The 14,217-nt window shown below is 54.4% G+C and overlaps 1 protein-coding gene across 1 annotated transcript in view; it reads left to right on the forward strand.

Annotated features, from left to right (window-relative positions):
• Positions 1-13,022: 13,022 nt before the first annotated feature.
• RASGRF1 (Ras protein specific guanine nucleotide releasing factor 1) overlaps positions 13,023-14,217 on the forward strand; it is an 86,370-nt gene continuing 85,175 nt past the window's right edge. The window contains exon 1 of the mRNA XM_045285692.1: positions 13,023-13,106. The gene's annotated coding sequence lies outside the window, so the exon portion shown is untranslated. The remainder of the gene's footprint in view (positions 13,107-14,217) is intronic.

Below are 14,217 nucleotides of genomic sequence, written 5' to 3' on the forward strand. Positions count from 1 at the left end.
CCTGTAGGGCCAGGGTGAGTTGGTCCCAACTGGACAGCCATCGGTTTGGTGTAGGGGTGGGGGAGTTGGCAGTGTTTGTTGCTGCTGCTGTCGGCCTTTTGGGTATGCTTTACCAAAGCACATTTCTGGGTCTTCCCTCGGGGACTCTGCGAGTGGATTGGACCTGCAACAGAGATCTGACCCGCTGCGCCACCAGGGGTGCGTCACAACACAGGGAAGATGTACTTTAGCCACTGTGACTTCAGCTGTCACCTGCAGGACAGAGCTCGTCCTCCATGCAGCGTTGGCCCAGGGAACCCGGGTCCCTGGCACGTTGGAACCAAGACATCGGCAGCCTCACCCTGGGTCTGAAGATAAGAGAGCAGATCTCAGCTCACATAAGCCCTGTGGATTCCTGACCACGTGTGAGGAAGCCACGGCCTTCCAAGGACAGCCCCAGGCGCCTCCTTTTCCTTCAGACCATCCCCGGGTGCTGTCAGCTTTACCTCCTAAATGTCTCCCACATCCACCCATTTCTCTCCACCGCTCTAGTCTAGATGCAGCCATTGCTCATCGGAACCCCCTCGGTAGTGTACTTGTCAGGAAAGGCCGGGTGGTGCCGCAGTAACAAACAGCCCCAAATCCCAGTGAATGCATCCGAGGTTTGTTTCTTGCTGGTGCCTTCTGTGCCTCGCAGATGGGCAGGGGATTCTGCTCCTCGGTGAGAGGGGCCCCATCCTGACTCCTGCTTCCATCTACAGTGGAGGGGAAGGACTGTGGCCAGGCCCTCTCTGGCTCTGTGTGTATCCACACAGAGGTGACCCACTCCCCACCCAATTCACTGTACAGGCAAGTCCTGAGACTGGATGTCAGGAGGTGGGGACAAGCAGACCTACCCTGACCCTGAAAAGCAGTCACACTGGCTGGACAGCAGTGACATCAGCCACCCTCTAAGTCTCCCTACAGTCCCCTCAGCCCCCAACTCCAGCACCACTTATCTCAACTGCCCATCTGATTGTGTCATCCAGGCATACACAGTATTGAAGGAGAAAGGGGCCACAGGCAGGGAGGGGCCAAGGATGCCGCTCTGGCGTCTGTCATCCTAGACCAAGTCTCCTAAGGAGCACTTTGACAACTGGGCTTCCTGGGAATTAACAGGAAGTGGGTTTTAAGGCTTAACTGGCACAGGAGGGTGTTCACAGTCCCCACCAGTAGTGTTCACTCAATGGGGATTTGCCAGCACCTCCTAGGAGACTAAGGCAGAGGGATGATGCTTATACTGTGACTTGTCACAAGGCTGGTAGTTCAAACCCACCAGCCACGCCTCGGGAGAAAGCTGCGGCTTTCTGCTCCCATAAAGATTTACAATCTCAAAACAATCATGAGGTGTCGAAGGGATCAGGTGTAAGGCATCATCAGAACAAAAAATCTTACCATAGTGAATGATGGGGGGAGTGCGGAGTGGAGATACAAAGCCCATTAGTAGGCCACTGGAGATCCCCTTGTAGAGGGGTCTCGGGGAGGAGATGAGCCAGTCAGGGTGAGATGTAACAATGATGAGAAATACAACTCTCCTCTAGTTCCTAAATGTTTCCTCCCCGCTCCCACTACCATGACTCGAATTCGATCTTGCAAGTCTGGCTAGACCAGAGGAGGTACACTGGTACAGATAGGAACTGAAAATACAGGGAATCCAGGACAGATGAGCCCTATAGGACCAGTGGTGTGAGTGGCGAAACAGGGAGGGTAGAGGGAGAATGGGTAGGAAAGAGGGAATCGATTACATGGAACTGTGTGTGACTTCCTCCCTGGGGGACAGACAGCCAAAGGGTGGGTGAAGGGAGACGTCGGACAGGGCAAGATATGACAAAATACCCATTTATAAACTATCAAGGGCTCATGAGGGAGGGGGGAGCGGGGAGGGAGGGGAAGGATGGGGACCTAGTGTCGGAGGTTTAAGTGGAGAGAAAATGTTTTGAGAAACGATGTGCAAATGCGCTTTGCACAGTTGATGTGTGAATGGATTGGGATGACAGTTGTGTGAGCCCCTAATAAAATGTTAAAAGAAAAAAAAAAAACCCCGAGGGAACAGTTCTATTCTGTCCTGGGGCCTGCTGCCTCAGAATCAACTCAATGGCTATGCATTGGTTGGGTCCAAGGGACCAGGTCCCTAGTTGGAGCAAACGGAAAGGTTGGACATTCAAGTCCCCCCAGAGGTGCCTCGGAAGAAAGAGTTGGTGATCTACTTCCAAATAAGCAGCCCCTGAACAAACACCCTGAGGACCACAGTTCTCTTCTGAGAGGCACTGCGTCGCCATGCGCTGCGATGCATTGTTAGTGTTGTTCGTCTGCTTGCTTGTGCAGGGGCAGGGTTGGTCCAACTGTGGTGACCAAGGCTTGAGTTTGGGGGAGTGCCCTGGTCACTGAGGGGCCCCCTCCACTCCCATCCCAGCCTGACTCAGGGAAGCCTCAAATTCTCATCCCACAAGGACGTAACAAAGCAATATGACAAACATAATTTATGTCGCGGAATTGTGCATGTGAAGATTCTTGAAACAACAAATATTTTGCGGCATCATTATCGCAATAAGAACTGGGGGGAAATGCTCTCACCTTGAAAACCCCCAAGTGCTGACCACACACCTCCTTGCTCAGCCATTCATACAGATAAAGCGCTTTATCAGTATACAAAATCCTCCTCACACTTGGCATTCAGTGCAGGAGCCCTGGTACTGTAGTGGTTACTGGTCTGGCTGCTAACTGCAAGGTCAGCAGTTTAAAACCAACATCTGCTCCTCTGGGGAAAAACGAGGCTTCCCACTCCCATAACCAGTTCCAGTCTTAGAAACCCGCAGGGGCAGCTCTGCGCTGTCCTATTGGGTCGCTGTGAGTCGGAGCTGACTCGGCGGCAGTGAGTTTGGGCTTACTCTTTGTGTTTTGTTTTAATAGCTGCAGGAACTTCCCTTCCACACAGAAGAGATGGAATCCTCCCCCGGGGTGTGGGCCGAAGATATTTGGTGTTGACTCTTTCCACAAGCATTGACTGAGGGAGGGTGTGTTTTGTGGCATGCACTAAGCGCTTCTAGGTCTATGTCCTTACGTGGAGATTCAGGGCAGTGGTTCAGGTAGGTGATGTCTACCTTACAGAAGATGCCCTTGGGGGCACCGTCGTCCAAGAACTGAGCTGCTCAAAGAAAGGTCAGCAGTGCACACTGCCAGCAGCTCCTTGGACAAAAGGCTGTGTCCATCAAAATGATAGCCTGAGAAAGCGACCCTATGGGTCAGTTCCCATTTTGTCCACTAGAGTCACTCTGCGTCAGAACTGGCTGCATGATGCACAGACGTAACGACTGTTGTCAACGTTGTTGGAGACAGTTGAGTCAGCCTGACCAGCACAGTGGGATCAGACCACAGTGCTCCATCCATAGGGTGTTCATTGACTGGTTGTCAGAAGTGGATCACCAGGCCTTTCTTCCTTATCTGGAAATTCCACTGGACCTATTTGACATCCAGCAAGGAGCCAACCTCTGCTGACAGACTGCTGGGGACTGTCACGGACCTTCAGTCTCACGCCATCAAGTCTGCTCTGACTCCCAGTGACCCTACACTACAGGGCAGAACTCCCCTCTTCCCTGCCCTTTCCCCTCTCCCCGCTTCCCTCTCCCCTCTCCTCTCTCCCCTGTCCCAAGACTGTAACTCTTTACAGGAGCAGAGCAGGTGGTGATTTTGAACTACAGGGGGGTAAGCAGGTACTAGTGACAAAAATGAGGACAGGGGAGTTTCTGGAGCCTCCCCCCATGCTGGGTCTCCTGGTCAGACCTGCAGGCAACAAGAAGGCTGGGGATTGGGGCAGGGGGTGGGGCAAGCTCCCAGAGAGCTGGGAGACAAGTAGATGCTGAGGTCAGGGGAGTCACTCTCTGAAAGCTTTCTGGGACTGAGAACAATGAGGGCTATAGCCTGGTGTGACTGCCCATGGCCCAGTGGAAAGACACAATCCTTTTACCAGGCAGGAGCCCTTGTGTCCCTGGGTGTGTATAAGGGTCACCAGCAGGGAAAAAATACTGATGTAGAGGACGGAGTTGCTGAAAATCCCAAGGCTTTCCCCATGGACAGGCCATCGGCTCCCAGAGGAAGCAGAGGACTCTCAGTGAAGACCACTCTCTGGCAGGTCAGAACATGGGTCCAAGGTGAGCACCATAGTGAGTGGACAGTGCAGGGGACAGCTTGAGGGAAGGACAGCATAGGGTAGTGGTCACTACATCTCTCAGACAGATATTTAAGTAGCCCCTGTCTTCCATCATTTTCAAGCTGTAGAGTTGGTAGCGTGTCCCCGTGACTTGAGTCAAATGGCACAAAGTGCCAGCTCAGCCAAGACTGCACTACTGCCAGCAACTTAGCTGTTCTTCGGGGTAACCTGGGGGTCACAAACGGCTCCACAGGGTTTCCAATGGCTGATCATGTCTACGTGACCCCCGAGGTTTCCCTACAAGGCACCCCTGGGTAAATGTGAACCCCATTCTTGTGGTCGGCAGCCCAGGGCATTCACCACATGTACCTTTCAGTGACTTCACAAAGTCCTGCGCCTATTAGAGTTTCAAAAAGTTCATGGGGAAAATGGAATTAGAAGATAATGAAATTTTTCCATCAGTTTTTTGAAGATGTGCAAATAGGCGTGTGTCTGTGGACACGTCATCGAGTTGGTTCTGATTCACAGGGCAGAGGAGGACTTGCCCCCGTGAGTTTCCCAGACTGTGACTGATGCCAGGCCTCCAGGTCACTCTTTCAGCCATATTACAGAGACCAGGTTAATTCGAGAAACTTCTCAGTATATTCCTGCCAGCGCTAGACAGAAGCTTCCTCTTCCGCCTAGGGAGCAGCTGGTGGTTTTGAACTGCTGACCTTGCTTAGGGTAGCAGCCCAACACGTACCCCAGGACACCACCAGGCTGCACCATGGGTATGTATGCCCCATCAGAGTCTAGGGCTCTGCACTTAACACGGGGACAAAGCAGAGGCCCCGGCAGAGGACCTGGAAGACTCAGACTTGGGGACTCAAAGGCACCCTTGGGGTGAAGGAGACCACTGGGAATCAGAGGGAGGGTCCTAGAGCTCTCTGCAGCCTCTGGGAAGCCTTATCAAGTGAAGTGGGGGCTGTGAGAGCAGTGGGGCAGGTATGTCTTTTCTGGTGTGAGAGCACCCAGGGCCTGGTAGAAGCCAACACTGCCATCACGTGAGGCCCATTGAGGAAAGACTGGACCCAGTGAGAACCCGTCAGGGAGCCAAGACCATGGGCAGTGCAGTTCGAGGTGGAGAAGAAGCAGTGCCCACTGTGCTGCAGAAGCTGTGAGGGCAGCCAGAAGATCCTCCTGGGTGGCCCTGCCCAGGTGAGAATGGGCCTGGGGCCTGAGAGTCTTCCTCTGGGATCCTAGAGATGAGAGGTGTTCAGGGAGACCTGAGGGGAACCTGCATGGATGGTCCCGATTGAAGGAAGGGATGGGAGCGCTGGCCCAATGGCTGGACTCCGGGCCAAGGCAAGCACATACATACAGAGATGCACACACACACACGCAGACATACACACAGGGCTGGAGCCACCTCCCATTCCCTCTAGCACAGCCCCCTCCCTAGACTGGAACATCAGGCACAAGGCTAGCTGATACCTCCACCATAAAGGTTGACCAGGGACAGGAAGCTAGAACCCAGCAGGTGAGAAGTGGACCAGCCTGGGAGAGATAGCTGAGTGGGACCCCATAAAGCATGAAGGTTGTACCAGAGTGAAGACCTCCATCAACCCTCAGAGGATCCCCGCTCCCTCCTCTCTTAATGGAGGTGGTGAGCAGGGGCCCAGGAGGTGTGTCCAGATCCTAGCCAAGCAGCATTCAGTGCGGACTCCTAGCGAGTCTATGGGGCAAGGACACCAGACGGGAGCTGTTTTGTGATGGGAGAGGATGGGGCCTTGGAGCAGAATGTGACAGTGAAGATGGGAGGAAGGCATGGATTCCAGAGATATTAGAAAGGGAAAACGGAGAGAACCTGGTGACCAGTAGACTATGTTGTTGTTGTTCTTGTTGTAGTCGGGTGCCATGAAGTCAGTGCTGACGCATAGCAACCCTATGGATAACAAAAGGCAGCACTGCCCGGTCTTGCCACATCCTCACAATTGTTATGAGTGAGCCTGGAGAAGATGGAGAAGATGCCAAAATATGATTTGTAATAACCCCTTGATCTGGGCACAGCAATGACCTCAGTTTGTAGTGCCTCCGCCCCATGTGGCTGTGTGCACATGTCTACTTCCTGGTAATTTGCCATGGACAGGTTGATGATCAGGTGGGCCTTGCAAAGGATTCCATTAGTTTCAAAATCATTATTGAACACTCATTTGAACCAAGAGCTTCACATTAACTGTTTTTTGTAATTTTTTTACTTTTACCTCTCTTATCACAAGCCATGCATTCCTCCAGTGTGTCAAGCGCATTTGCACATATGCCGCCATCATTGTTTTCAAAGCATTCTCTTCCCACTTGAGCCCCTGATATCAGCTCCCCGTTTCTTCCCCCTCCGTCCCCCACCCAACCTCCCCCCGAACCCTTGATAAGTTATAGATTATTTTTTCCATATCTTACATCATCCTCTGGCACCCCTCATGAACTTTTCTGTTATTTGTGCCCCGGTGGTGGGGGGTGGGGGGTTCTAGGTTGATCCTTGTGTAACTATTTTCAATGCCATCAAAGCGGGTCGCGTATCATTTCCAGTTGGTGAGAGAGAAAATGCTTCCACGGGTGTTAAGAGACATCTCAAAGACCCCAAGCTCCATAACTAATGAATAAAATCAAATAAATAATAGATGTGAGCCCAAATTGACTCCCAACTCTGGCTCCTAGGGTTCCCAAGTGCCCTTTCCTGAACACCGCCGTGTGGGGTATTGGACAGCTCCTCCAAACATGCAGAAATACCGCCCCCCCACCTCCACCCCCCGAGACAGAAGCTTCATTGGAGGGCTGAGCTCAGGACCTTTGCTCTCTGAGCGGGCTTCCCACTCCCTGAAGAGAGTCGCAGGGGGCTTCCACAAGGCTGGTTTGCCATGCCACCATGTGGAAAGCCTGTCTTCCCTGTCAATTGCCCCTGCCTGGGGCTCAGACTCAGTGCCTCCCTCGCTGTGCCTGTGCTGTGAACTACTTCAGAGGGGCAGCCCCTGCACCGCCGTGACAAAAGCACGGAGGCCCCCACTCCACAAACCAGGCGACTCTGTGGCAGGCGCCCCGGGTATTTCTTGGTCAGGCACGACCTTGAAAAGAGCAGGAGTGGACTACAAGCAGCTTAAGCGCAGCCGAGGGCTCTCTGGGCATAGGGGCATTGGTCACTCCAGGAATTCCAGGGGAAAGCGTTATGTCTGGGTCTCCAAAGCCTGGACCAGAACTGTTCCTCTGGCCCTCCCTCCTCCCTCCTCGCTCCCTAAGGAGTACAGCTACAAAGCCTCTGGTTTTGATTATTAATGACCCCTGTTTACAGCTGCTTGCCTGCCATTGAAGAAACCGGGGCTCGGAGAGATGCAACTAGATCCCAAGCCCAGTTGTTGGAATGTCCACCTGCTCTATGTCTTTGTAGAATGACCAAGCATTTGGGTTTTCCCAGGATGGCCTCAGCTTACCCGGGAAAGTCCTGTACCCCAGGAGACCCCCCAGTCCCCGGTCAACCACACTACCTGTCAGTGGTCTTCCAATCATATTCTTTGAAGGCTGCCTCAGCAGGGGCTAAGCAGTGCCGCTGAACCCAGGCCAGTGCAGGCCCTGCCTATGCCCCTGGGAGCTGGTGAGCACCTTCATAGGCTCCCATCTCATTCAAAACAGCTCAAGCCCAACTCCCCTCAAAAAAATGGAAGCCATCATTTGGGCTTTAGATTCCACGTCCTGGATTCTGGTGATCTGATGGGGGGTGGGGCGGGCAGTCTAGGCCTATTTCTCTGCAACTGAAATTAAACCTCAGTTAGGGCCCAGTTTGTTTGTGCACTTAGCCTCCAGTCTCGAATACAGATCCTGTGTGAGTCCTGACTCAGCTGGCGTCCAGGGGTCCTGGGCCGAGGCTCCGTATAGCGTGGAGCACAGGATGGGGCCGTGTTTCACTCTCTTGGAGGCGGAGTTGCTGTAAGTCAACACCCCCACCAATGACACTGTCCCCCAAGGCTGCGCTAACGCCGCTGTTCCACAGAGGCTCCACCGCTGATCCCACGAACACACAGGGCCACACGGTGTGGTCATACTGAATCACAAGGGTTATTCTAGGGGGAGTCTGTCTTCCCAACTCTGATAAGCTGCCAGGTGTCTCTGGCTGGTCTCTGCTTCATTCTCAGGAAGCCCAAGACCTGGCCTGGTTGCTTCACATGGGACCCCAGGGTGAATCTGATTTCACTCTGCAACTTTGGGAGAATCTGCCTTTTGTGCTTCTACCCAGCTCTGTCACTCTAGGGACCTTCGGGTGTGACTTGGATTCTAGCTATCTCATCCAGGTGATTTCTCCTTTCTGGAAGAGAGGACCCCATCCAGACCACCACGCTGTGAGTCCTCAGGCAAGCCGCCATTGCTAGCGATGGGTCACTCTTGAAGGCCCTCTAGCGTTGCCTCCAAGGAGCCCTAACGGTGTGGTGCGTTACTTCAAGGTCAGCAATTTGACCCCACCAGCTGCTCCTTGGGAGAAAGATGAAGCGTTCTACTCCCGTACAGATTCCCAGCCTCAGAAGGCCAAAGGTGCAATTCTACCCTGCACTCTGGGGTATCGACTATAGATATCGATCGGTCAGAATCAACTCAATGGCAGTGAGTTGAGTTTGGGTCCAGAGCTTTGACTCCAGGGTACAGCTCCGGTGGGTGAATGGGGACTGCCCCCCTCTACCCCACTCCCCACCCTAAGGCTTCTGGGGCTCATGCTTCCTCCCTCCTCCCTAAGCCATGTCCCAAGCACAAGCCTGAAGCTTCAGCTTTAAGGAAGCTTGGCTCCTGCTGCAAGGGGACAAGAGCACTGGAGCCTGGGGACATGTGTGCAGGCTTCTGGGCCAGGGAGCTCAGCCAGCCAGTCCCCAGCCAGAGAAGAGGCAGGAAGCTGGAAAGGCTCTGTCAAGGGCCAGGGTCTGGGCTGCTGCTCAGATGGGCAGCAGCCTGGCAGTGACCTCCCCTGCCCTGTGGGTGGAAGCAGGGAGAAGGGTGAGGAGACACATGGGGGTGTGAGGGAGAAAGGAAGGCCAGAACAGAGGCCCAAAGAGGAGGCAGAAAGGAGCAAAGAAACAAAAGAGACAGAAAAGAACAAGAGAAAAGAAAGAATGAAGAGAAGGGGAGGCTGCGGTTGCCAGGCTCCAAGAACCACAGCGTGGACTCCTCTTAGAACCCTGGCCCAACCAGCCCAGAACCCCTGCTGCCTCAGCTCAGCACCTAGGCCCGGCCACGGCCAGGCTGCTCACCTAAACCTGGGTCCCAGCCACAGCCTGACAGGGAAGTAAGGCTAAATACGCACCCAGGACCTCCCCAGGGCTGCGGGCGATGGGAACCATTGGAGGCCAGACCCAGAGTGCACGCTGTCTCATCTCCTTGATCTCCATCTCTCTCTCCTCGCGCCGCCCCCCCCCAGTGTCCCCCCATTCCCCCCTGCATCTCTTCTGAGTGGCTCCTTCCCCTCATCTCTGGTGCCTGATCCCCCGAGCAGCAGCGTCTCAATCATGCCTGCAGGCGGGATCTGTGATGACTCAGAATGTCTGGGTGCAAGTTTACTTTCTCTGCGAGAATACTCTCCACTAGTTGATCAGGGCTCTGTGGTTGTACGAACCAGACATCAGGGGAAGGCTGACAATCATGGGGTGGGGGTGGGGGTGGGGCACAAACTGCTCTCCAGCCATTTGAGGCACTTACATTCTGGTTTGAGCCCCTGGGGCAGCGACAGCCCTACCAGGCTGAGAGCAGCAGGTTCTGGCTTTACTTATTCCATTCCTTGGCTGGGAGGCTCTGAGCAAGCCACTGTCTTGCCTCCACTACTTTCATGATATGGGATAATGTACTCTCCCCAAAGGTGCCTTGGAAGAAAGGCCTGGTGATCTACTTCCAGAAAATCAGCCACTGAAAATGCTGTGAAGCACAGTTCCATCTCTGGCACTGCTGGGGTTGCCATTGGAAGTCCACCAGATGGCCAGTGGTCTACTGGCCTCTGGCTCAGGCACCTCCAAGCCATCAGGAGAGCAGGACTTTGGCCTTGGCCCCCAAAATGTTCTGATCATCCCCCACCTCCCAGCCCAGAGTCTGCACCCTGGCTACTAAGAGATGCTTGTAGAGCACTTCACAGGAACACTAGTAACATAGCGGTTACGCGTTGAGCTGCGATGTGCAAGGTCCACAGCTCGAAACCACCAGCCACTCCACGGGACAGGGCTTTCTACTCCTGTAAAGAGTTACCATCTCAGAAACTCACAGAGGCAGCTCCACCTTATCTCAAAGGGTCACTATGAGTCGGCATCGACACTACAGGGTCAGGACTGCCCCTCACCCTGCACTTCACCTCTGCTTCCAGCCATTGGTCCCTCGGGGTCTCCAAAGAACAGCAGTAGGTCGCTTGTTGGGAGGCAGTAACATAGGCCAGGTGAAAAGTCCTAGGCCTAACCTAGGACCCTGGGAATGAAGGGGAAGCCACACCAGGCCCATGGGAAGAAGCAGGTGAGGGGGAGGAGCTGGGGGAACCTCAGGTGGCCTGCTCCAAGCTCCTCCCAGGATACTGGTTGGAGGGGCAGAGAACAGAGCTCCCACCTGCCAGAAGTCAGGGCCTCTGGTGGCTGGTTTGGGCCTGGGGACTGCCCTGGATTCCTCCCCAGGGGGCCAAAGCCACAGGGGGATTGGCAGTACACACTCATGGCTAATAGCCATTTGCTTGTCCACCAAGCCAGGCCACTTGGGAAGAAGTGTTAGGTAGGAGGGTCCTCAGCCAAGCCCACCGCTCCCTACAGCCCAGCGAGGGGGTCTCAGAGCACCCTGCCCTCCACCAGTAGGAGACCACTCTTGCCCTGGGAACTCAGTCGGTGCCACAAACAGCACCTCTAGCTCTGACACGCAGTTCTTGGGACTGGGGGACCGGGGGGAGGCAGCACCCCACAAACCTCAGAGAAGGTCTGTGTGGACTCACTAGTGCCTTGTTCTGGGTTAGGGTAGTGAGTCTCAGGCTCCTGGAGGTGGAAACCTTGCCAAGGCGGGGCGGGCATGTAGGGTAGGCTCTCAGGGAAGGCCTGTTCCGCAGCTCGACAGCTGTGTGACCTTGGGCAAGTGGTTCTGCCTCTCTGAGCTTCGGGAGATGGCATCTACTCCACTTGGTTAACTCCAGAATAAATGAGCTCAGGGGCACCACCGCCTTTGAGAGCCAGAGAAGAGCGCAAGGCAGCGGCAGCCACCTGTAGCTCTGCTCTTAGCCTGGTCCTCCCCACTGGGGGTGGAGGGTGGGCCCTGGAGGCTCCTGAATTCCGTTTTGTAAGCTGCAGCTGACAAGCTGACATTTCATTCTACAACCCCAGCTATCGTTTCCTAGGAAACAGGAGAGGCATTGACTGTGACACACACACACACACACACACACACACACACACTGGCTGCCACTGAGACTGACAATTAATAGAAATACAGTAAATGTCAGCAGAAACTAAAAAGTTTGCACCCCAAATGTCATGCAGCTGCCCCCCGAGACTGGGCTCTGAGGGACAGAGGACAGACAGCGCCCTCTCTAGCTCAGTGCCTTGTCCCAGGACTGGCCCACAAGGGCATCTTCTGAGTGTGCGGGCTGAGGGCCCCTCCCTGACCCCACCTCTGCGTGCCTCTTCCTGCATCCAAAGGCCAGACCCAGGAGCCCACAGAGCATGCCTTCTCACTACGGATGCCGCTTTCAGGGTCCCTTTCTGCAACCTGCGGGTCAGGCGCCAAAGTTACTAGAAATGCTCACCAACGTGAATTTCCGACACTCTTATTAGTCTGGAGGCCCCCCTGGAACCCACCCCTTCTCCTGCCACCCTCAGCTACAGCACTCCCCACCCAGGTGCTCAAGCCAGAGACCTGGAAGCTGCCCTTCCATTCACTTCCCGGCGCAGGCCGCCACCCAGTACCCACACCAGCCTCACCCATGCTGCCCACCTGCCACCAGCCTGCACCCTTATTCCTTCTGCACCGTGCCTGCCCTGCGCATGCCCACATGTGCTTCCATCCAACTACAGTCAAACCCAGGACCAATGCTCCGCCCTCCAGAAGCCCTCCCTGACTTCCCCAGGGCCAAGTCCCTGGCTTCTCTGTGGCCCCGACATGGCCAACCTAATGCCTTACCGCCATTGCCCTCGTGAGAGCACTAGACTCGCCATTACAGCCAACACTGCCTTCGTGCCTCTCCGGTGCCAAGCACTGTCCCAAGAGCTTTATGTGACCATGTGCCTAGAGTACTATTCCCTAAGTGTCTGATGCCCGGCTCCTCTGCTTCCCTGCGAGCTGGGGCAGGACAATCACCACCCTCCACCAGGCTCTGGGTCCCCTGGCCCCAGGACAGAGGTGGGAGGTGTCCCCGTGGGCTCTCCTGGGCTGTGTCAGTATCCACTGCTCCAACCCCAGGCCCCGGGAGTGTGATTTTTGTGGAGCAGATTAAATGGAAATTGGCTGGAGCCAGCACCCAATTCCCAGTGGGAATGCTTTCTTGGTGTGCTTTCTTGACTCCCCTCCAGCACACCTGATGGTTTAAAACTGGCTTCTTTTTTTTTTTTTGCGATTTGTTGGTGACTGGGGCTTTGTGTGTTGTGCTTTGTCGCCGTGCACCTTAAGCATAGGTTCTGTTACATCGCACAAAGCCTGTGTTAATCAAGAGCTGGCAACTGCTAAGCAGAGCGGTATCCTGACAATCACACATGATGAGTCTGAGCCCGGCTGACGAGGCCTCGGGCGATGTGCAAAGCAGCCGGATTGCTGGCAGGAGACGGTGCCGGCTGTGCGGACACCCTGCTGATGGAATCTCTCTCTCTCTGGTACAGCATTATTTCACGGTGAACTTCAGCCATGAGAACCAGAAAGCATTGGAGCTACGGACAGAGGATGCTAAAGACTGTGACGAGTGGGTGGTGGCCATCGCTCATGCCAGGTAAGACCAACCACTCCACCACGAGGGGAAGATGCCACCAGCCAGGCAGAAGAGACCAAGCCCAAGGGGCCCCGTTCTTGAGCAAAGCCAAGCCCCCGGATGGCCAGGGCTGGAAAGAGGAGGAGAGAGGATCAGCGGCACAGCGCTATACAGAGGAGCTCTTGACAGCATCCACCTCTATCTACATCCCTTAAGCCCTTAAGCTCTGGGGCTGGCCCCGCCCCCCAGGTTGCCACCATGCGTGAGAGGCCTTCAGAAGTAGTGCTGTGGCCTCCCAAACCTGTCTCTACTGGTGTCCAGTGATGCTAGGGGAAGTGAGTAGGGTTTGTTTTGACTAAAGGGTTTTATGGCCACCAAAGTCTAAGGCAGGGGCTGGAAATGTCATCCCTCCCAGCAAAGAGAGGCAATTCCAGCCATCACATTAGGGGCGAGTTAATGAAAGGTTTGAATGTTATGAAACTGGAATTTCATAACGAAGTTATAACTGGAGTTTCATAACGTTATGAAAACTGGAGTTTTCAGAGCTTTGATGTTCAAAGAGTCTAGATCTGTTCTTCCCACATCCCAGCAGTCCATGCTTCTCTTTAGAGGAGACCAGACGGGGAGAAAGGCAACAGGCATGTACCTACTAGAGATTGTGGGGCACCAAGCCAGACAGAGACCTTTAGGGATCCTGGGGAAATTAGACTTGTGGGCTAGGGCTCAGCAGCAGAGCTAAGTGTTGTCAGGGGACACAAGGGCTGAGACTCACTGCTGAGCCTTGAAACCTTGCTCAGTAATGCTGTGTTTCTGTGTCTGCCGCCCTGCAAGAGTGTGAGCTTCTGTAGGAGGGGCCAGGTGTGATTCTTTGTACCTCCAGAGTCTGATAAAGACCTGGGAAAAGTGCTCCGCAAGTGTGAGTTGAAAGAATGTCCTGAGGAGTAAGTGGATGAACGATGGATGTTGGTGTCTAGGCAGATGATGAGTGGATGGGTGTGTGGAGAGCGGATGACGGTTCCAAGTAGGTGTGGATAACGGACGAATGGATGGATAGGTGGATGGATGGATGGATGGATGGATGGATGGATGGATGGATGGATGGATGGATGGATGGATGGATGGATGGATGGGA

Source organism: Echinops telfairi, unplaced genomic scaffold (genome assembly GCF_000313985.2).
Source record: "Echinops telfairi isolate 266 unplaced genomic scaffold, ASM31398v2 ScPeMD7_7475;HRSCAF=8513, whole genome shotgun sequence".
Lineage (NCBI taxonomy): Eukaryota > Metazoa > Chordata > Mammalia > Afrosoricida > Tenrecidae > Echinops > Echinops telfairi.